General features: G+C 47.6%; 1 protein-coding gene across 3 annotated transcripts in view; it reads right to left on the reverse strand.

Moving 5' to 3' along the window:
* UBTD1 (ubiquitin domain containing 1) overlaps window positions 1-22,025 on the reverse strand; it is a 70,870-nt gene that overhangs the window by 34,438 nt on the left and 14,407 nt on the right. The window lies entirely within an intron of this gene.

Genomic DNA, 22,025 nt, shown 5'->3' on the forward strand with positions numbered 1-22,025 from the left:
GGACTAACCGACTGACTCATACTGCCCAGCACAACCAGGACTCTGCTATCCAACTCCCCTTTCCACTGTTTATGTTGTTTAAAAGTTGAGGCATTCTGAATAGGCCAACACTACATAACATAAAGAGAAGCAAATGTAAGTCATCCAAATCTTATTACCCCCAAATAACCAGCAATCCCATGTTGGGAGATTTTCTTTCTGTTCCTCTAAATGCACACACTACTGCGATCACAGGGCGTGTACAATCAGAATGGCCACCAACGGAGTGTCCTCAACATCATTTTTATTTTAACCTGATGCTGGCTGCCAGTGACTTCCAACCTGGCTGCTCGGGAGATTCACCTGTGGGAATGCCAGGAGAATGCAGGTATCCAGCTTCCTCTTCTCAAGATCAATTCAGGAAACAGGACAGAGGAAATTCAGAACAAATGACACACTGCCAAAATTCCTGCTGTTTGTGCTTCATGCAAAGCCAGTCAAATTTTATGTATTTATGAAGATTTTACTATATGCTGGGCACAAATGCATCAAGGCCAGCAAAAGAGCTCACCTGGATAGTGTGCTACTCTATCATATGCACAACCCAGGCTTGAGTCCAAGCCCCACTGCATTTAAGGAAGCTTTGATGCTGTTCTCTCTGTCCCTCTCTTTCTCTCTCCCCTCAACTCTTAACTCTCTTTCTGAAAAAAGTGGGGGGGGGAGGGGAGTAAGCGTGCATCATTCTCCATTCATTTAAGAAAATGCCAGGATTGGGCAGTGATGCACAATGGGTTGGGCTGAGTGCATACATTACCATGCACAAAGACCCAGATTTGAGCTCCTGTTCCCCACCTGCATGGGGGACGCTTCACAAACAGTGAAGTAAGTTTGCATGTGTCTCTCTCTCTTTCAATGTCCTCCACCCCTCTCGATTTGTCTCTGTTCTATCAAATAAAACAGCAAAGAAAAAAAAATAGCCACAAGGAGCAGTGGATTCATAGTGCCAGCACCAAGCCTCAAAGCCAAGTCTGGTGTCAATAATAAGAAGAAGGAAGAGGAAGAGAAGTAGGAGAAGGAGGAAAAGGAAGAGGAGAAAAAGAAACATGAGCTGGTGGCCTGAGAGGTGGCAGAGTGGGTAAAGCACTGGACACACGGGCATAGGGTCCTGACTTTGATCCCTGGTATCATATGTGCTGGAGTGATGCTCTGGTCCTCTTTCCTCCACCCCACCCCCATAAATAAATACATTTTTAAAAAATTAAAAAGAAACGTGTAGAGTTTCTCTTTGTACCAGGAACACAAAGTCATCAAGATAGGCTCTCAAGATGAAAGCTAGTAAGAGAAACAAATGTAAAAAGATAACAAAAAACCATATATCCAATCAGGCCTGTGGGGAGCACAAAAGTCAGCTAAGGGATGAGACAGGGCTATCCAGGGAAAGGCTCAGAGGGGCACTACAACAGTGCTGCCAGACTGGACCATGCACAGTAAGAGGTACCCAACCCACAAGTAAAGTTAAAGCAGAGGCAGGGATGTGTCATCATCGGATTAGAGAGAGTATAGAAATTAACTCCTTGGCGCAAAGTGCAAGGACCAGCGTAAGGATCCCGGTTCGAGGACCGCCCCCCCCCCCCCACCCGGCTCCCCACCTGCAAGGGAGTTGATTCAAAGGCGGTGAAGCAGATCTGCAGGTGTCTTTCTCTCCCCCTCTCTGTCTCCTCCTCCTCTCTCCATTTCTCTCTGTACTATCTAACGACGATGACATCAATAACAACAAAAGTAACTACAACAATATAAAAAAAGGGCAACAAAAGGTAAAATAAAATAAATAATTTTTTTTTTTTTAAAAAGAAATTAACTCCTGGGAGTCAGGTGGTAGTGCAGCGGATTAAGCGCACATGGCACAAATCGCAAGGACCGGTGTAAGGATTCCGGTTCAAGCCCCCAGCTCCCCACCTGCAAGGGAGTTGTTTCACTGGCAGTAAAGCAGGTCTCCAGGTATCTGTCTTTTCCTATCTCTGTCTTCCCCTCCTCCCTCCATTTCTCTCTGTCCTATCTAACAAGGATGACAACAATAATCTAACAACAATAATAACTACAACAACAATGAAAAACAAGGGCAACAAAAAGGGAAAATAAAATAAATAAATATAAAAAAATTTTTTAAAAAAGAACTTAACTCCTGGGAGTTGGGCAGTAGCAGTGGGTTAAGTGCATGTGGCACAAAGCACAAGGACCGATATAAGGATCCCAGTTCGAGCCCCTAGCTCCCCACCTGCAGGGGAGTTGCTTCACAGGCGGCAAAGCAGGTTTGCAGGTGTCTATCTTTCTCTCCTCCTCTCTGTCTTCCCCTCCTCTCTCCATTTCTCTCTGTCCTATCCAACAATGTCAACATCAATAACAACAATAACTACAACAATAAAATAATAAGGGCAACAAAAGGAAATAAATAAATATAAACGTTAAGGATCCCAGTTCAAGCCCTCAGCTCCCCACCTGCAGGGGAGTCGCTTCACAGGTGGTGAAGCAGGTCTGCAGGTGTCTATCTTTCTCTCTCCCCCTCCTCTCTCCATTTCTCTGTCCTATCCAACTACAATGACATCAATAACAACAATAATAACTACAACAATAAAACAACAAGGGCAACAAGAGGGAATAAATATTTTTAAAAAAAGAAATTAACTCCTGGGGCCCAGGCGATGACACACCTGGTTAAGCAGACACAATACTGTACTCAAGGATCTGGGTTCAAGTCCCTGATCCCCACCTGCAAGAAAAATGCTTCACAAGTGGTGAAGTAGGGCTGCAGATGTCTCTCTGTCTCTTTCCCTATCTCCACTTCCCTTCTCAATTTCTCTGTCTCTAATAAAATAAAATAATATAGTGTAATACAATTAACATAACATAACATAACATAACATAACATAACATAACATAACATAACATAACATAACATAACACTAACTCCTACAAGAGATGAGAGCGCTCCCAAAGAGGTGAAGCATAAGGAGGACATGGATTTCTCCTAGCTCACTCTGGAATCCAACAGCAGATTGGGCTCTGGGGCTGGTGACAGGAAGAGCAATCAGAAAGATGGCACATAAACACAGGAGAGAAAGAGCATGGACACAGACTATACTGAATGGCTCTTACAGGACAGACAGAATTATGGTGGGGATGGAGGTAAGGGAAGATGAGAGGCACCTGAGTCACTCACTTGAACTATGTCTAAGTCCAGGGAGATAGTGCATAGGACTTGCATGCAAAGGTCCCAGGTTTGATCCCTGGCATCATCAATAGAGCTAAGTGTGGCACTGATCAAAAAAATTATTTCTGATTTTTCATACTTGAATCTGCTGAGTCTTTATACATTCTGTGTGGAATTTCTAGGTCAAAGGTAGGGATATTTCTAAGATTCATAGTCCCTTTTGCCAATCAGTTTTCCAGCAAGACTTTATCAATTTTCATTTCCACCACCAGTATCTAGTATGCTTGCTAGACCCTCTTTGACCCCTCAAAAAAAGGGGGGTGATCAGAGGTCAGCTGACATCTACATCATTACTAGAGGCAAAGACTCATCATAGAAGCCCAGCTCTCACCAGACTGAAGGAAGCTTCTGTACTACAGTCCTCTCTCTCCCCTGCCTGTCTCTTACCTTAAAAACAAACAAATACTGTACCCAGGAAAAGGTTCCCAGATTGCAAACGGGGTTCAAGGCTAAAGGGTATGCTGTTTGAGAACTCAGCTGGGGTCAGGCAAGACGTTCTCCCTTTTCCAATCCATCTTCCTGCTGCCAGTAACCTCAATAGTGCTCATGTCACTCCCCTGCTCAAAAACTTTCCACGGCTCCCAAATGCCTACAAAATAAAAGCTCAACTCTTTGGCATGGAAATCAGGGATTTCCAAAGCTATAACCTCCAAGTCACATTTCTTCTCACTCATTTGTTCAGCCAAAAAATATCCATGTATCTTTTTTTTTTTTCTTCCAGATTCTATATGAAAATTCTTGTTCTCATGCCACTTACTCTTCAGGAGGAGAGGGATAACACACAAGTTTGTGTAGATGTACTAAGTATTTCAATGTGCTAAAATTAAATCTGAAAAAATAATATGGAGTGGGGTACAATTTTAGAATGTGTGGCCAGAGAAGGCTTCTAAGAATCAGACAGGTGCAGAGATCAGTGCACAGTGAGGAAAAGCCTTGGAGACATCTTGATATGCTCCTCTCTCCTCCTGTGCTGGGCCACCAAGCCTCTAAAGATGTCCAAGTCAGCCTTTGCTAAAAGAACACCCACCTCCATCTGCTGAAAATGAACTCTGCTGGGTATGCAAGATAGCTCATCTGGGCAGGCACCTGGCTTGCTGTGCAGGTAACCCAGGTCGAGCCTGGCCCCCACCCCACTAGAGGAAGCTTTGGTACAGTGGCGGCTTTCCCTCCCTCTACTTGAAAAAGTTAGCCCAGAGCAGTGAAACCCAATGGGGGTGGGGGGTGGCAGGAGGAGACAGCATAATAATTATACAAAGAAACTCTTGTGAACGAGGCTCCAAAGTCCCAGGTTCAATCCCCTGTATCACCATAAGACAGAGCTAAGCGGTGCTCTAGGAGAGAGGAAAAAATACAAAACATTCTTCTGTGCCCAGCTCTGGTGCCACTTCTGTGAACCCTCTTTTTTGTTGTTAATGTTTATTTTATTTTATAGAACACAGGAATTTAGAGGGATGGAGGAGAGAGGAAGGAAAGAGACAGACACTTGCAGTACCATTTCACTGCTTGTGAAACTGGTTGGGGTTAGGGTTAGGTGGGCACTGGGGACTGGAACCCAGGTCCTTGCACATGGTAATGTGTGTGCCACCTGCCCAGACCTTCTGCATACCCTCTTAACTACCCAGACCAGACCTGCTCCCAGCACTTCACTTTCACCACTGTGAGCATGGCAAGGTGCAGATTTTAGTTGGGTTTCTGCAGGGCCTCACACACCGTGCGTGGCTCAGTGCTGGCACTGATAGGTGGTCTGAACTCCGTATTTCGCCACTCCAGACCACACTGCACTGCTGATGGGCAGAAATCGCCTTAGTCAGCCTCTGCTTCATAGGCATCGAGTCTGGCACTCAGATATTGGGGGAGGGGGGCTGTCAAAGCATGCAGACTCTCAAAGAGCAGGCATTTACTGACAAGGAGACAGCCTCCTTTCAACACATGCCAATGTGAATACTTTGCATCTTTGTGGCAAGATCTTCTGTTGGTACCCAAATCCACTCTATCCTTCTTGGGCAAGCACAGCTGCACCAGACTACATTTCCCAGCCTCCTCTGCAGTGAGGGTGGCCATGTGCCTCACTCTTGCCAATGCAGGTGAAAGCTATGAGCCACAGGACAGTGGGCACGCCTCATCTGCCTTCTCTAATCCCTTCCATGGGTCAGAGCCCAGGTGCAGAGGCAGTGCGGTGTGGAAAATGAGGTCCTCTGATGATGCAGCCGCTCCAGAGGAACTGCCCCTCTCACCTGGTCTGCTCATATCGGGGGCATCAGGGTCATGATATGAAACAGAAAAATAAGCACCCCATCTTTGAAGGCCCACATAGCTGGGCTCCTGTACAGTGGTACAGCTTTGCATTAGTGAATGCACTCAGATCACAGGGTGAGCAGAGCACCAAGGAGACTTAAGACTATCATCCTCATCCCTTTCTCAGAGCCTATAGGGAACTGGTACGTCCTGAGCACCACCCACCCACTGAGGCCTAGTAGAAAAGTATAGGTCAGGGCCAAAACTCCAGGAGGTACTCCTAAGGAGATAAGAAATGGATGAAACAATGCTATGATGGAAGTGGGGAAAGGCAGCATCAGAGTCAATGGAAGGACCCAGAAGTACTAATTTGGTCCCCAAAGGTTTAAAAGCTGGCTTCCCGCTGGTAAGAAAGACTTAAGGGACGCAAAGTCAAATGCACAGCCCTCTCAATGAGTCTCCTTACACTCACCCTGCCAGCTGTGGTAAGGAATGAGAGAAATGAGCAAGGAGCTGGCAGGACAGAACGCTACACACAGCACCTGCCACTGAGGAAGTTGTGTCTTCACAGACCTCAGGTGTCCTCAGAGATGAACAATCCTCGGTCCACTACACTCAGCACCACTTCTCCTTCCTTCTGTTTTTGAGAGAGACTCACAACACTTAAGTTTGTGCTACCACAAGTCATACCCTCACAGAAGGGCCAGGGCAGAGGATAGCTTCTGGCTCTCCCCCTATCCCAGGTGCTGAGTCCTCTGCCCAGCCACCCCATCTCTGCCCAGCTCATCAAGCCCCTGCCTGACAGCTCAGCCACAGATGCCACATGTTTGTGCCAGGTGCTGGGCTCAGCACCAGGGAGGAAAGGAATTAGAGAGAGAGGCCCTGCTAACAGAAAGGCAGCACAGACCAGGGGCAGAGGTGGAACCAAGAAGAAGAAACTTCATGTTCTGACTCCAGGCACAGGCTGGCCATGTGGCCTTGAGAAAGCCTGAACTGTGCAAGTTATAAAGCCGAGGAAATGGTGCTAGTTTACAGGGCTGCTATTCTGGGAAACTCTGGTATATTACTGGCATGTGGAAGGTATCCTGCCAATACTCATTTCCTGCCCTCAATAGCCTCCCTGTTGTTCTGTGATGGTACATAAAATTCCCACCAATGGACCTGTCCAATGTCAAGATTATGGCATTGCTGTGAAATCAATTTCCCTGCAGTCAAAGAAGCCACCTTCTGCAAGAGACATGTAGATGTCCTAGGCAGGCTAGTAGTGAGGTGTGCATGGTATCTGGTAGGGCTCTGATTCCAAGCTCCCAGGTGCAGACAGGACTGGCTCTAAGCAGGAAGGGTTACAGAATCCCAGAGAAGATACTAGAAAGATGATGTATTTGGAGTGATACATCTTATGATCGATCAGGGACTCTCCAGATGAGCAGAAGTAGAAGGCACAATAGATGAAAACTGCTTCACAAGAAAAGAGAAAAGCTGGGAAAGCAGAGAGGCCAGAGAGGTGAGTGAACTCTGAAGCAGCAAGAGAAGACAGCTGCTGGGGTGGGCCCGGCCCTGATGCAGTGGCTTTCTCCAAGGCACTCAGCCATCACAGCCTGGCCCCTCTCCAGAACCCTCCTCCAAGCTGCTATGTCTTGTCCCTGGCACCATATGGCTCCTGTGTGTCCATCCCCACCCTTACTCTGCCAGCCAGGTAGAGAAGAAAGAAACTAGAAGTGTTGACCTTGCTGTTTGAAAAGAGCTTTCAGACTCCATAAAACATGCCGGAGGTCTGGAAGGAGACAGAATGTGCCGGAATAGCAAATATTAAGATTGAACACCTCCCGGGTTGTGTTTCTTGCCTCGTCACATCTCTGGGGTGAGTTGTACAAGGACTACACCCTGTCTTTGGCCCCCATTGCACTGAGAGACAGGCTCACCCTGGAATCACCTCATAGGAACAGCAGCAAGAAAACTTCAGCAAAGGGGAGCAGATAATGCCCTGGTGCAGAATGATAGACACAGAGGTGGCCTGCTGGGCTGCTCCAGGTTCACTGAGTGCAGGCCCTCACTCAATGGTGCAGGGCGATGAGACAGCACATGGGAACAGACTCTATAGGGGAGGCAGCAAACAAGGAAGGGCTTTCTCTTCATTAGTATGATCAAAGCTACCCTTATCCAGGGAAAGCCTGGCTGCCCAACTGGCAGGGGGCTGAGTTGAACAAATCCACATGGGCAGGTGGACATTACCTCCACAAGGACTTTTCCAGCTCCCATGGCCCACCACCATGCTTCAGGGTTACAGAGTTGATCTCAGCCAGACCTTGAAGGGCTCAGTTGTGATCAGTTGTCAGACTTCCTCCTGCAGCCTCTTTGGTATACAAAATGACTCCCACCTACATCAATTCAGTAGGTGTTATGACAGGGGCTCTGGTTCCACACCAGGTCCCTCTACATCCTGGAGCCATCAGCCAGCCACAGGAAGTCAGTGAGGCAAAGCAAAACTCAGAGGGCAGTCTATGCAAATAGCCACCACTCTGCAGAACACAGCTGGCTTGATGGTTGGCAGCCCCGAAGAGGCAAGCCCACCTCAGTCTGCTCCTGTCCTAGTGCCAATCCTCATGCCACAGTCCCGAGACCTGGCAAGGTGGCTGTGCAGCCTATTTCTAAGGGGTCCAGGTATAATAGCTGACAAGCTCTGGCTGGAGGAGCCCTGGGCCCAGTCTGCATGTATAGCAGCTGGGGTTTCAAGGAGAATCAGGAATCCAGGTCGGCGTGACCCATGAAGTCTGAGCTCTGTTGCTGCTCATGCCTAGCTGCAGGTAGCTCTCATAACTTGATTCAGAAAAAGCTCCTCCCCACCACCAACTCTCACAAGAAAGCTTCAGCTTTTTTTTTTTTTTTGCCTCCAGGGTTATTGCTGGGGCTCAGTGCCTGCACTATGAATACACTGCTCCAGAAGGCTATTTTTTCCCCTTTTTTGTTGCCCTTGTTGTTTATCACTGTTGTTACTGCTGTCATTGTTGTTAATAGGACAGAGAGAAATGGGGAGAGGATGAGAAGGCAGAGAGGGGGAGAGAAAGATAGACATCTGCAGATCTGCTTCACTGCTTGTGAAGCAACCCCCACCCCACCCCCCGGCAGGTGGGGAGCCAAGGGCTCGAACCAAGATCCTTATGCCGGTCCTTGCACTTTGCGCCACCTGCACTTAACCTGCAGCACTAACGCCCAGCCCCTGAGCTTCAGCTTTTAATCCAAGGTGGTCCTACAGGGAAGTGAGGCATTCAGGAGGCAGGGCATCCTCCTCATGTCTGACTGCCCCCCTTTAGAGAGAGAAATCCCCCTGATGGGAACAAAAAAACACTTTCCTAAAATATGAACCCCCAAGGGTCAGCTCTCTCACATGATGAATTCTCCAGGCAGCCCTGGATTCACTCAACATTATAAGTTTGGGAATCAGAGACCCACTCCAGGTCCCATGCAGATGATCTTGGGCAGTTCATTCAATTTAAGTCCCAGTTTCCTCCCTTTTTAAATAGAAATGATAGAACCCTCCTTGTTAGCTGCTGTGAGGATCCTGTAGTGAAGCTGTTAGAACTGTGCCTGACATTTAGGAAGGGCTGGGTAATAACATACTAATGACAGATTTTTGTGTTTTTGTGGTTTTTTTTTTTTTTTTTGCTGACCAGCCCTAGCTCCTCTTGACATGATTTCAGGTTCCCCCAAATCACTGAGTTGCTCTATCACTAAGCAGCTATAGCAGGTCTTGAGCTAGAGAAGCACAGGTTAGAAGCTGGACAGCCTTCCCAGAGAGATGCTTGAGGGAAATGCTCAACCCCCAAGTCACACCAAGCATCTATATAATACCAGGCATCATGCCAAGCCTGCAGGCTGACTGGTAAACAAGGATCCCTTCCTCCAAGAGTTTCAAGTTTAGTTTATACCAGGAGTTAATGACCCTTGTGTGACCAAACACCAAACACTCAGCCAGCATGCCGCCTCCCCAGACCAGGCCAGCAGGGCTCCCCACCCAGCCTTTCACAGGCCTTATTTGCATTTGAATCTACTATCCTTACCTGCGGAATGAATAATAGCTCCCAGGTGAGAAGACAAAGAAAAAAGCAAAGAGGTCCAAAGTATTCCAGATTAAATAACAAGATTAACACAGAACTTGGAAGCTAATGGGAGGTTGGCAGGTGCTGGGCTTCCATGTCTGGTTCAGCTTCCCCAGAAAACTCCCTTCTGAGGGTCCTTCTCTCTTCCAAGGACACCAAGGAAGGGACTGCTATGGGAAAAAGGTCAGAGCAGACAGACACCAGTTTCCGTCCTGTGGAGGCCAGGGGCTGCATGTTTGGGAAAAGGCTCCAGACCTGGCCTTCCTCTTCCTCAGTAAAGGGAAAACACCTGGGGAGAAATCTAGCTGAGGTGACTACTAGCTTTTTCGAAGCTTCTGCTTCTTTTCCCCTCTGGAAGGCTTCCTGCTCTTTGCTGCCTTTAAGCAGGCAGCCCCTTCCACCCCATCTGGATGAGTGCCTCCTTTAGGTCAAGACCAGCACTAAGTGGGGACCAGAGATGGAAAGCTGTGGTTCTAATTCACGCTTGCTCACCAACCTGGAGCGGCTTCTTTTCTTTGCTCTCCTAAAGGTGTTACGAGGACCAACATGAATCCCTAGCCAAGGTAGGGAATATTAGGGCCTGAACCCCAGTCCCACTGAGGGTCCTACCTGAGTCTATGGCTATTTTGTTTTCACTCTGTTTCCCCCACAAAGGGAGGAAGGAAACTAGAGAGCACCCAAAGAGGAAACAAAGAGCACCCAAAGTCATATTGTGTGTTTCTTCCCACGAGAGGAGGAAGAGTTTCACAGAGCACTAAGAAATAGTAATCATTATGGGAGGGGCTTTAGAAAGGTAGCCATACCTGGGAAACACAAGTCCAATAGAAATGGCAGGTAATCTCAACGGACCAATGTAAAGTTAACTCCAGGTGGGATAAAGGAACAGTAAGAAATTTTAAAATAAAACACACATCCTGTTTTGATAAACACAGAATTCACACAACCCAGCATGTGCTACACTCCATTTGAGAATGACTGTAATACCAGTCAAGATTTTTGTCAAAATGCACTTTAAATACTTTACATTTTAAAAAAACAATATATTTGGGAGTCGGGCAGTAGCGAAGCAGGTTAAGCGCAGGTGGTACAAAGCGCAGACTGGAGTAAGGATCCTGGTTCGAGCCTCTGGCTCCCTACCTGCAGGGGAGTCGCTTCACGAGCAGTGAAGCAGGTCTGCAGATGTCTCTTTCTCTCTCCCTCTCTGTCTTCCCTTCCTCTCTCCATTTCTCTCTGTCCTATCCAGAAACAACGATATCAATACAAACAACAATAATAACTTCAACAATAAAACAACAAGGGCAACAAAAGGGAATAAATAAAAAATATATATACTAGGCGGTCGGGCGGTGGCGCAGTGGGTTAAGCGCATGTGGCGCAAAGCGCAGGGACCGGCGTAAGGATCCCGGTTCAGCCCCCGGCTCCCCACCTGCAGGGGAGTCGCTTCATAGGCGGTGAAGCAGGTCTGCAGGTGTCTATCTTTCTCTCCCCTTCTCTGTCTTCCCCTCCTCTCTCCATTTCTCTCTGTCCTATCCAACAACGAATTGCGTCAACAAGGGCAATAATAATAACCACAATGAAGCTACAACAAGGGCAACAAAAGGGGGGAAAAAATGGCCTCCAGGAGCGGTGGATTCATGGTGCAGGCACCGAGCCCAGCAATAACCCTGGAGGAGGAAAAAAAAAAAAAAAAAAAAAAAAATATATATATATATATATATATATTAAAAAAAACAAGGGCAACAAAAAGGGAATGAATAAATAAATAAATACATTTACCAGGGCACCCACCACATTGAAGAAAGCTTCCATGCTGTGGTCTTTCTCTCTCTTTTTCTCTCAGTCCCAGAGATGACAAAAGAAATATATTTTCCAAACCTAAAGATGTGATTGTGAGTATGCTTTTCCAAACTTCACATATTTCCTGATCCCTGGAGATTTTAATTCCCTTCCCCATTGATGACCACCATTTACAGACAAGAACAGAACACAAAGGGCCTACTGCAGAGTATAAACACTCTAAGGCAATACAGAACATATAGAAGAAGTCATCTTTGGGATGTTTTTCTGGTACTCTCAGAAGAGAACGGTAACATGATCAGTAGGAAGAGCATCAGATGGAAAGTCAAGAGACTGGGCCATTATCTCTGATCTGAAGTCCCTTTGGCAGGATATTGTCCAATGAAGTTCTAAGGCTTAGAGGTCATTTTTTCCCAGATGTAAAATAGTATGGTGGAGCCCACAGCAAAGAGAAATACTGCAAGCACAGCACTGAAAGGTCTCTTCATTGTTGGGGATTTGGAGAGCACAGCATCAAGGTTTCCATATTTGAGCTAGTTACTGCTTTTAACAGGCAGCTGGAAGAAAAGATAAGATGCAGTGGGTGTTTCTTCTCCAGTGAGAAGCAAACACATCCCCAGGACTAAGAGGTGAGCACAGGAGTCAGACTAACACAACTTCTAGTGCCACTCTGCAACTGGTATGCCACTAAGATCAGATAAATCACATGACCTCTCTGAGCCTAGTTTTCCTTCACTCTGAGACGATGCCAACTTGCCTTGCTAGGTTCTAGATGAAATAACATAGAAAGTGCACAGCACCACTTCTAAAAAATAAGTGAATAGAAAAAATGTTTGCAAGCATTAGCTTTATTATCTTTATTGTGACACCCTCCCCCCCACCCCGTAAGAATGTGGGCAGCTGGGCGAGCAGTCTAGAGGCACCTGGCAACCTCCCTGGTTCTCATTTCCTATTTATTGTCACAAATGACATGACCTCTGTAGTCAAGAATGAGAACAGCTGGGCAGGCCAGCAGAAAGCACAGCTGCTTCATTTTAGGAAAAGTAATACTCCAAGGGGCCTGGGGGTAGAAAGAAGCTGGCAGGAGAATACAGTCAACCTGGGGTGGGGGGAAAGGCTCAGTGGGAGCAAAAGGGAAGAAGAGTCAGAGAGATTAGAGGAACAGGAAAAGGAAGCCAGGCAAAAAGAGCCAAACCAAGGGGGTGGGCACAGGAAGCAGGCCTCCTGGAGAGAGGGAGCTGTAGGTGAGCCAGAGGGAAGGCAGGAAGAGCAGGCTATGGGCACATCCTGAGAGTAGCAGCCAGGAGAAGGAAGCAGGCCACCAGGCACTGATGACTGGAAACAGGTTAGGTCAGACGGGGGTGGTGGTGGGGTTATTGCAGGCCCTCTCCTGGTTGACCTTGGGGCCCCTCCTCAAATCCTCTCTGTTCCCCTGACTCTGCAGGCCCCAGGATTTCCCCAGTATTCCTGTCACTGCCACCAAGGACTGTCTCCACCTGGGTCCTCTTCCCTAGGTCAGTGACAAAACAGTATGCAGGTTTCATCATTTCCCTTTTTCCTGGGTAACAAGTGCTCCACAGGGCAGAAATCACCTACTGGTTTTCACTATGGGCCTGTCAACTCCACTCTGAGAGGTATGTGGGCTAAGCCTACCCACAGCTGCCACCATCCCCAAGTGCTTTTCTTCTTGGGGAGCGGGAGCTTAGTCTCAGCTCTGCACTTACTCTACACACACAGCACCCATCAAGGTGATGGCAGAAGTTGGTTCTAGACCTCACTGGTGACTCAGGCTCCCCAGTTCAAGTTTCAGATGGTACTCTCCTCTACATCACCCCAAACTGCAAAGTAGTATGGTTTTAGAGGAACTGTCTGTCACTTGCCTGCCTGGGAGTCTGACACCAGGTCACACTGCGGGTCCAGGAAGGAAGGCTCCCTGACCCTAAAGAAAGGTCACCACACATGCTGTCACACAGGCAGCCCTGGCAACGAGACTGCCAGCATCTGGCAGGCCTTTCCTGTGCACACGCACAGCCACGGACATAACCTCTGACCTCCTCATGTCTCTCTGACCCAGCGGACATTGTTCCCATTTTGAAGATGAGGAAGCTGAGGTAGCTTGGGCAGGGTCACAGTTCCTGAGAAGTAGGGCTGGTGGGCTGGGACCCATTCCACAGGCACCCCCCTCCTTTACCCTGGGACTTGCTTTTCCGCTCTGAATACATGCAACTCTCCAAACTGAAACAAGCAGCTCTCCACAGGCCCTCATGCTCCATAAGGCTAAGTCCCTTTCTCCCCAATGCTACTACCCCATGGCTACTACATCACTGGCCCTCCTGTGCTTCCCTCCTGTGCTTCCCTCCTGTGCTTCCTCCTGTGGACCCCCTCTTTAAGGGGGCATCATGTCATGCAGACCCTTTCCCCTTCTTCCCACTCACTGCTGGCCTCCTTGCCCCAAATTCCTCTAATAATCCTGAGTCCAGAAGTATCCTCTCAAGTCCCCAGAGACCCCCCGGTCACATGTGCTGTCACCTCTACACACCTTTCCCCCCCACCCCAGTTAGACACTTAAGGTGCCTCTGAGGCCCCCTCCCCAAAATCATACACCTGGGTGCTGAATCCTGGACCCTCCTGAATCTATTCGAACTTCAATGCTCCATTCTCCTGTGTCAGCAGGCAATCCAGGGAGACTGCTTCTTTGGCTTTTGTTTATTTTGACTTTATTTATGAGAGAGAAAAGAGGGCCAGGTGGTGGTGCACCTGGTTTAGCACATATGTTACAATGTGCAAGGACCCGGGTTCAGGTTCAAGCCCCCAGTCCCCACCTGCAAGGGGGAAAGCTTCTCAAGTGGTGAAACAGGGCTACAGGTGTCTTTCAGTCTCTCTCTCTACCTCCTCCTTCCTCTCAATTTCTGGCTGTCTCTACCCAACAAATAAAGATAATTTGAAAATATTTTTTAAAAGTGAGAGAGGCTGAGAACCAGAGTACCACTTTGGCACATATGATGCTGAGGATTGAATGCAGGACCTCATGCTTTAGAGTCTAACACTTTATCCACTGTGCCACCTCCTGGGTTCCAGAGGTCACATCTTGATGCCTGCCCCACCCAAAGTCTTGAAAGAGGGGCAGCCAGGCCTCCTGCACACCAGCCACCCCGATACCCCAGCTGCCAGTGCCTGGGTAATCCACAACCCAGAGAAGCTAGCCCACTGGCTGCCAGGACTCAGCACTGGGTTGCTTGGCCATGGAACAAGCTGATGAGTAAGAGGAGAAGGCTGGGTCTAAGAGAGGGAAGCCAAGAAGCAGATGCTCAGACAAAAGCAGAGAGGCACCAGCCCCCAAAGACAGAGCTGTCTTCAGCCCCGGATCCCATGAGGCCATCCTGCCTCCTGTAATCCTGCCAACAAGCCCTTTCCTCTGACCTACCCCAGAGGGGCCTCGGCTTTCAGTGTTGACACAGCTCAGGAATAACCCCAGTTGGAGGAGCTGTGTGCTCAACCACAAGCAGGCCCAGCTCAGGGTCACTTCTTTTCTTTTCTCCCTGTATGGTGGGTAAGCAGACACATACGCCTAGTTTCCTCCTTATTAAGGGCTGATGAAACTAGTAACTTTGGGGCTGCCTGTGTAGCCCACAAATTCCCATCTTCGGGAGTAGCCCCTGACAGACATGTGACCCTGTCCCCAAGCTGTGATCCAAACGAAGCCAATAGGAGTTGAACTTTAGGTTGACAGATTTGTAGTGTTTCTAGCAGAAACATCTGAGACAAAGTGGGCTGAGCAAGAGGAAGCCTGACTGCAGTGAAGAAAAGGTAACTCAGAAAGGAAGAGAGAAAAAATTTTTTTAATTTTATTTATTTATTTTGCCTTTTGTTGCCCTTGTTGTCTTTTTAATGTTGTTGTAGTTATTATTATTGATGTTCCTGGTTGTTGGATAGGACAGAGAGAAATGGAGAGAGGAGGGGAAGACGGGGAGAGAAAGGACCTGCAGACCTGCTTCACCGCCTGTGAAGCGACTTCCCTGCAGGTGGGGAGTCCGGGGCTCGAACCAGGATCCTTCCGCTGGTCCTTGTGCTTTGCGCCATGTGCACTTAACCCGCTGCGCTACCGCCTGACTCCTGAGAGAAAATATTAAAAAAAAATTAAAAAAAAAAAAAATAAAATAAAAATAAAAAAAAAAAAAAAAGTGTTGCACACGGGAGGTAGCACAGTGTTAAAGTGTTGGACTCTCAAGCATGAAGTTCTGAGTTCAATCCCCAGCAACAAATGTGCCAGAGTGATGTCTGGTTCTTTCTTTCCTATCCCTATCATTAATAAATAAATAAAATATTTTTTAAGAAGAAGAAGAAAGGTAGAGGGACAAAGGGTGACTCTAACAAGGTTCTTCTAGTCCCTGCTTAAGGCCAGACAGGCTTTGGTATCCTGAACAAACCCCCAACCGCCCCTAAGCTATTGAGAAATATTTATTTTCTTAAGTGAGATTCATTGGTTTCTGCTGCTTGCAACTCAAGTGTCCTAACACAGCCGGGAGCTCCTTTACTTCTGCAAGAAAGGGGGAGGGGAGCAAGGTAGCAAGATGGCATAATGGTTATGCAGACTCTCATGCCTGAGGATCCAATGTCCCAGGTTCAATCCCTGTACCACCATAAGCCAGAGCTGAGCAGTGCTCTGGTGAGAAAAAGAAAAAAAAAAAGTCCATTTCTGCAAGAAGACAGAGAAGGTGCTCAGCAAACATACTTGCTGAATGAAGAAAAACTGGCCAGAGTCTGGCTTTTCTATTTTTGCCAAAGGCACCACTGAGCTCTACAAATCCTCCACACATATAACGAGGAACTCAGCCCCAGGCGTGGAAATTAAATGCATTTTCCTTGAAGTGCACTGTAACCTCCTTTTCAGCTCTTCTCTGGGATACCCAGTACTAAAAGGAAAGCAGGGAAAGAAGGTCAAGGAAAAAAAAAAAGTCCATGGCAATGCAGGCCAAAGTGACCATGAATCTGCAAACACTGTGCCTTCCTGGTGCCCACAACTGCCTCCATAACAAAAATAAGTAAGTAAATGGTAAATAAGCAAACAAAGTCCTGTCTCTAGAGTTCTGCTCCTTAGCTAGGTCCCCAGTCCAGTCAAGATGAACATTAAGCTTGCAACCCTGTCAGCGGGTCTCATATGCCAGAGCCCATCTGAAGGCCAGACCCATGAGCCCTAAGGCAGGAAGAAATCTCAGAGGCTCCACTTGCCCAGTGTTTTCCAAACTCTGTGCTCTCTGGGCCCCCAGACTTCAGTGGTACTTCCTGGGGCCCTAGTTTCCCTGATTCCCATTTGACTAAATATATCAAAGAACCTTACAAGTTTGCACCTAAAAAGTAATATAAATGGAGTTGGGTGGTGGCACATCTGGTTGAGTGCATGTTACAACGCCTAAGGACATTGGGATACTGGTTCAAACCTCCAGTCCCCACCTACAAGGGGAAGCTTCATGGTGAAGCAGGGCTGCAGATGTGCCCCTTCCCCTCCTCTCTCTCTCGCTCTCTCTCTCTTATTTATTTTACCAGATCACTGCTCAGCTCTGATTTGTGGCGGGCATGAAAGTCATATTGCATAACCATTATCTCCCCAGTCCTCTCTCTCCCTCCCTCCACCTTCCCTCTCAACTTCTGTCTCTACCAAAAAAAAAAAAAAAAAAAAAACCTAATACAAAGTACCTTTTCCAGACTAGCCTTATCACTGGGACAGTGAAGCAGAGGAGATGCGTGAACACCTGGCCACCCAGGTGCCATGAGAACTCCAGCCTCCTGACTCTCAGCTGCTTCTTCCTCAGAGCTTCTCCTTTAAGGGTGTCTGGGCCTGGGCCTGGCCAGCATGCTGGTCCTGAGTGTGTTAAGCACCTTCTGGGGAACACAGAGAGTACTGCCTGGCACTGCGTCTGAGTGACCCTGACAGGAGGGCAATGCTAACAGCCTGCACAATACGGAGCTGTTCTGATGTGAGACCTCCACTATACATAGTTTCTCCCCTGAATGACCTCACGCAGCAGCAAGGCCGTGTGGTGTGGCAAAACCACATGCGCCCCAAGTCCAGAGAGGAGACTCTGGAGGAAGCCGGGGGGGGGGGGGGGGGGGAGTGTCATTGGAGAAGAGCGGAATCTTCATGCAGGGGGTGGGGGAATGCCAGGTGTCTTTTTTGTTTTAAATATTTATTTATCCCCTTTTATTGCCTTTGTTGTTTTATTGTTGTAGTTATTATTGTTGTCATTGTTGGATAGGACAGAGAGAAATGGAGAGAGGAGGGGAAGACAGGAGAGGGGGCAAGAAAGATAGACACCTGCAGACCTGCTTCATCACTTATGAAGCAACCCCCCTGCAGGTGGGGAGCTGTGGGCTCGAACCACGATCCTTACTCCCATCCTTGTGCTTTGCGCCACCTGCACTTAACCTGCTGCACTACCGCCTGACTCCTGGTGTTTTTGTTTTATTTAATTAATTTTAAAATTTTATTTATTGGATAGAGACAGCCAGAAGGCAAGAGGAAAGGGGAGACAGAGAGGAAAAGAGACAAGAGAGACACCTGCAGTACTACTTCACCACTTGCAAAGCTTTCCCCCTGCAGGTGAGGACCAGGGACTCCTACCTGGGTCCTTGAGCACTGCAACATGTGCACTCAACCAGCTGTGCCACCACCCACCCACCAGCCAGGTTTTTAAGACAACTCAGTGGAATCCTTCCCCTGGGCCCCCTGGGCAGCAGCAGAAAGGAAGAAACCTGAGATCCCTGAGCAGTGGGGGAAGAAACTGGTGTCCCAAGTCTGGGGTGCAACAGCCCCTGCCTTGTCACAGGCTCCAGGCTTGCCTCTCAGAGATGCTGGCTGCCTCTCTCTAGACTACTTCACTCATTTGTACCCCATAAGCAAGAAGCAAGAAAAAGATTACCTTTTACCTAAATGTCCCATTTACTATTCAAGACCTTCCCTAACATTAGTGGTAACACAACCAATTGGACTAAAAGGAAAAAAAGAGGGCTGGTGAAATAGCTCACCTGGGTAGTGTGCTGCTTTGCCATGTGTGCTACCTAGGTTCAAACCCAGTCCCCAGCATATTAAAGAAAGCTTCAGTGCTGTGGTCACTTTTACTCTCTATCTCTCTGCCTCTTTGTCTCTATCTAAAAAGGGGAGGGGCGGGGCGGGTGGAGGTGTAGAGGAAGAACAGAAGGAAGGAAGGCTAGAAAGTTAAACATCAAAAGAAAATGAGGACTCTTGTTGAAGATGGTGGGTACAAAAGAGGTTTTGTTTTTTCTTGTGTGAAACATGGACACACAGCACTTTTACATTAAAGGAAATCATATTACTCTCTCTGTCCGACCTTATTCAAATCACTTATCCTTCTACATACTCCTCACTCATCCTTCATACCTGCACACTTGACCCTACCCTATTGCCCACAGGGAAACCTGAGTCCCGCCCCCAGCCAGAAGCCTTCCCTAAATAACTGTAGCCCACAGGGATCTCTCCCACCTCTACTCTAAAGTAGCTCCACATTCTCTGTTTCTCGTCTACACTGCCTAATTTAGCACGATTTACAAGCTGTCTTGCTTGAAATGGTATTATACCTTTATTTGTCCTTTCTTCCTCCCCCAGACTATATGCCACTTGGGAAGATGAGACATACATACATAATATGTATGCACATGTTTGCAGGCATGGGGTAATAGACAAGAGCACAGGAAACAGACCAGACTTCCTGGGTCAGTTACCAGCTCCACCTGACTGCACAGGGCAGACCACAGTCAAACTAGTAGCTTTTCCTCCAGCTGAATTCCTTATTATGCCAGTTTCCTTCTCCTCAAAGTTATGGGGAGATTCTGAACAAGCCCACCAGTTTCACAGCTTTCCATTTCTAAAACTGAGGGTTCCGCATTCACTCTACATATAAAAAGGTCCTCATCCATCCCTCACCAAACTAACAGCAGGTGCTGGGCCAAACACAAAGAGGACAGGGGCTGTGGCTAAAGTCTCTCCTTGGATGCTACACTGGACCAGGGCCCCTGGCATAGACAAGTAACCAGTGAATGAATGGAATGAAACTGTAAGGCTTGTGAGAACTGTGGTGATATCTTTGGTGGGGATATGTAACTCTGGTGGTGGGTGAAGTATGGAACTCTACACTGTAATCTTACAATCTAGTAACCTACTATTAATTACCAAAAAAAAAAAAAAAGTCTGAGCTGAGTACCTCTACCCAGAGCCATAGGAAAGTGGCTTGATAGCCAATAATGGGCCAGACACCAAGCCCTGGTCTTCCCTGGGAGTTGTGACAGCAGGACAGAGTGAGGCCTAGCTTCAGACCAGAGGGTCAGCTATAGACCAAAGGACCTAGTGTACCTTTCCTTCTGTTTACTGATTCTGAAGACTAGCCCACTCCGTTTTCCCTGGAGAGGGCCCAAATAACAGTGCATAGAGCATCCAGATGTTTTAAACTCATCTGGGGCCTTTAGAGAAAGCCATAGCAGCAGTACGTTCCACGCCAAATAAGATATCCTTTCTCATCAGCTAGCCCCAGACAGAGCTGCAAACAGGAATACCACAAGGCCAGACCCAAATGAGTCCTGGGTCCTGGGGCCTGACAGAGTAGAAGGAAGAAGGCAAAGAGCAAACAGAGACATCAGCCTGGGGTGTAAACACAGAACAAAGAGCACTGCCAGCTCCCCAGGCTGCCGCCTCAGCTCACCCCAGACTCACCTCCAAGTTGTGAACAGGTAAAGATGGGCTCAGGAAAAAAAAAAAAAAAAAAAGGAACAAATCACAAAATGTATTGTGCAGTCTAGCCCACTTGAGAGCTCCTTGAGAGAGAGACTCTATGTGGTGCCCTGTGATTAATGGGGCCAGGGACCAGTCAGACACAGTTATCATTCAGAGATGAGTTCCCATCATGGTGGAGGTATGGATCCCTGGGATGCAGTTACAAGGATTCAAATAGAGGCTCCTCCATGTTTGTGGGCACAGAATCTTTTTTTTTAATAAAAAATATTTATTTATTTAATCCCTTGTTACCCTTGTTTTATTGTTGTAGTTATTATTGTTTTTGTTGTTGGATAGGACAGATAGAAATGGAGAGAAGAGGGGAAGACAGAGAGGGGGAGAGAAAGATAGACACCTGCAGACCTGCTTCACCACTTCTGAGTTGACTCCCTTGCAGGTGGGGAACTGGAGGCTCGAACCGGGATCCTTATGCCAGTCCTTGCGCTTTGCGCCATGTGCGCTTAACCTGCTGCACTACTGCCCAACTCCCTGAAGGCACAGAATCTTAACTTCCCTGAGCTTCGGCTTCCTCATGTGGGTAGTGGAAGTAAAGGAAGCCCCGCCTTCCAGGAGTGGTATGAAAACTGTAGACACGGTGTCAAATACCTAGCAGGGTGCTTGCCACACACGTGGCAAAGTAATAAATGGCACTGACGATGATTCCTGGAGCTGCTGTTGAGGGCTCAGGAAATGAAAGGCTTGTGCATGCCATGTGACAGTCTATTTTGGGGGACACAGCACACTGGCTAAGGAAAAAAATCAATGTCATGTGCAATGTTCCATATTACAGAGGACAAAATGGTCTGTTTCCCAGATACTTCAAGGGAGCTGAGGAGATGGGGAGGAGAGACAAAGGCTATCTATGGCTCAGAGCACTTTCTGGCACATGCAGGCTATGTAGTGAGAGAACTGGCAAGAACAGACTACCTGCTGGCCATGGATGGCAATGACATCAGTAAACCAGCCATACCTGTTTAGGCCTCAGCTGAAATTGACAGGAGAATAGGTATAGCACGGAAGGGACTCAGGGCTGAGAGTCTAAACTAGTGATCTGGAATCCAAAAATACCCCTTTTTTTTTGTTTTGCCTCCAGCATTATTGCTGCAGGGTTACTGCCAGCACTATGAATCCACCACTCCTGGTGGTCATTTTTTTTCCATTTTATTTGGTAAGTCAGAGAGAAATTGAGAGGAGAGGGAGATAGAGAGGGAAAGAGAAAGACACCTGCAGATCTGCTTCACTGCTTGTGAAGTGTTCACACTGCATGTGGGAAGTGGGGCTCAAACCCAGGTCCTTGAGCAGGTCTTTGTGCATAGTACTATGTGTACTTAACTGGGTACACCACCACTGCCCCCCCAATTTCATTTCTCACTTTGTATTCCTGAACACAATAGTTAGTACCACTGAGCCCTCCCGCTAAAATGATAAGTTCATGCAGTAAGATATCAGGAGGCTTTGATGAAATATGCACATAGCACACACTGCAGTGTCTGCCACGCGATCACTGCTCAATAGACAACACAATAACTACAAGTGTCTCTGAATCTAATTGCAGGGGGCTGACTATCAAGTGTGAAGAAGCAGCTCTGCTGTGGATGCTCAGCACCACTTTCTTGAAAGTTCAAGGATGAGGAAGCATTTGCAAGTTGAGAGTTTAGCAGATGATTTTGCCAGGCTCTGGGAGGAGAGCGCCACTGGACCCAGAGATTTCCTGCCAACCTGAAGATTGGTTTCCTTACAGTGGGAGCACTCGAACCTTGACCTACCAGGTAAAATATGTTTTTATCTGTTCTGATAGCCACTGTCTTTTTTTTTTTTGGGGGGGGGGCAATCAGTGGAAATGTAGAGACTATTACTAGTAAGTGTT

Source organism: Erinaceus europaeus, chromosome 1 (genome assembly GCF_950295315.1).
Source record: "Erinaceus europaeus chromosome 1, mEriEur2.1, whole genome shotgun sequence".
In the NCBI taxonomy this organism is placed as follows: Eukaryota; Metazoa; Chordata; class Mammalia; order Eulipotyphla; family Erinaceidae; genus Erinaceus; species Erinaceus europaeus.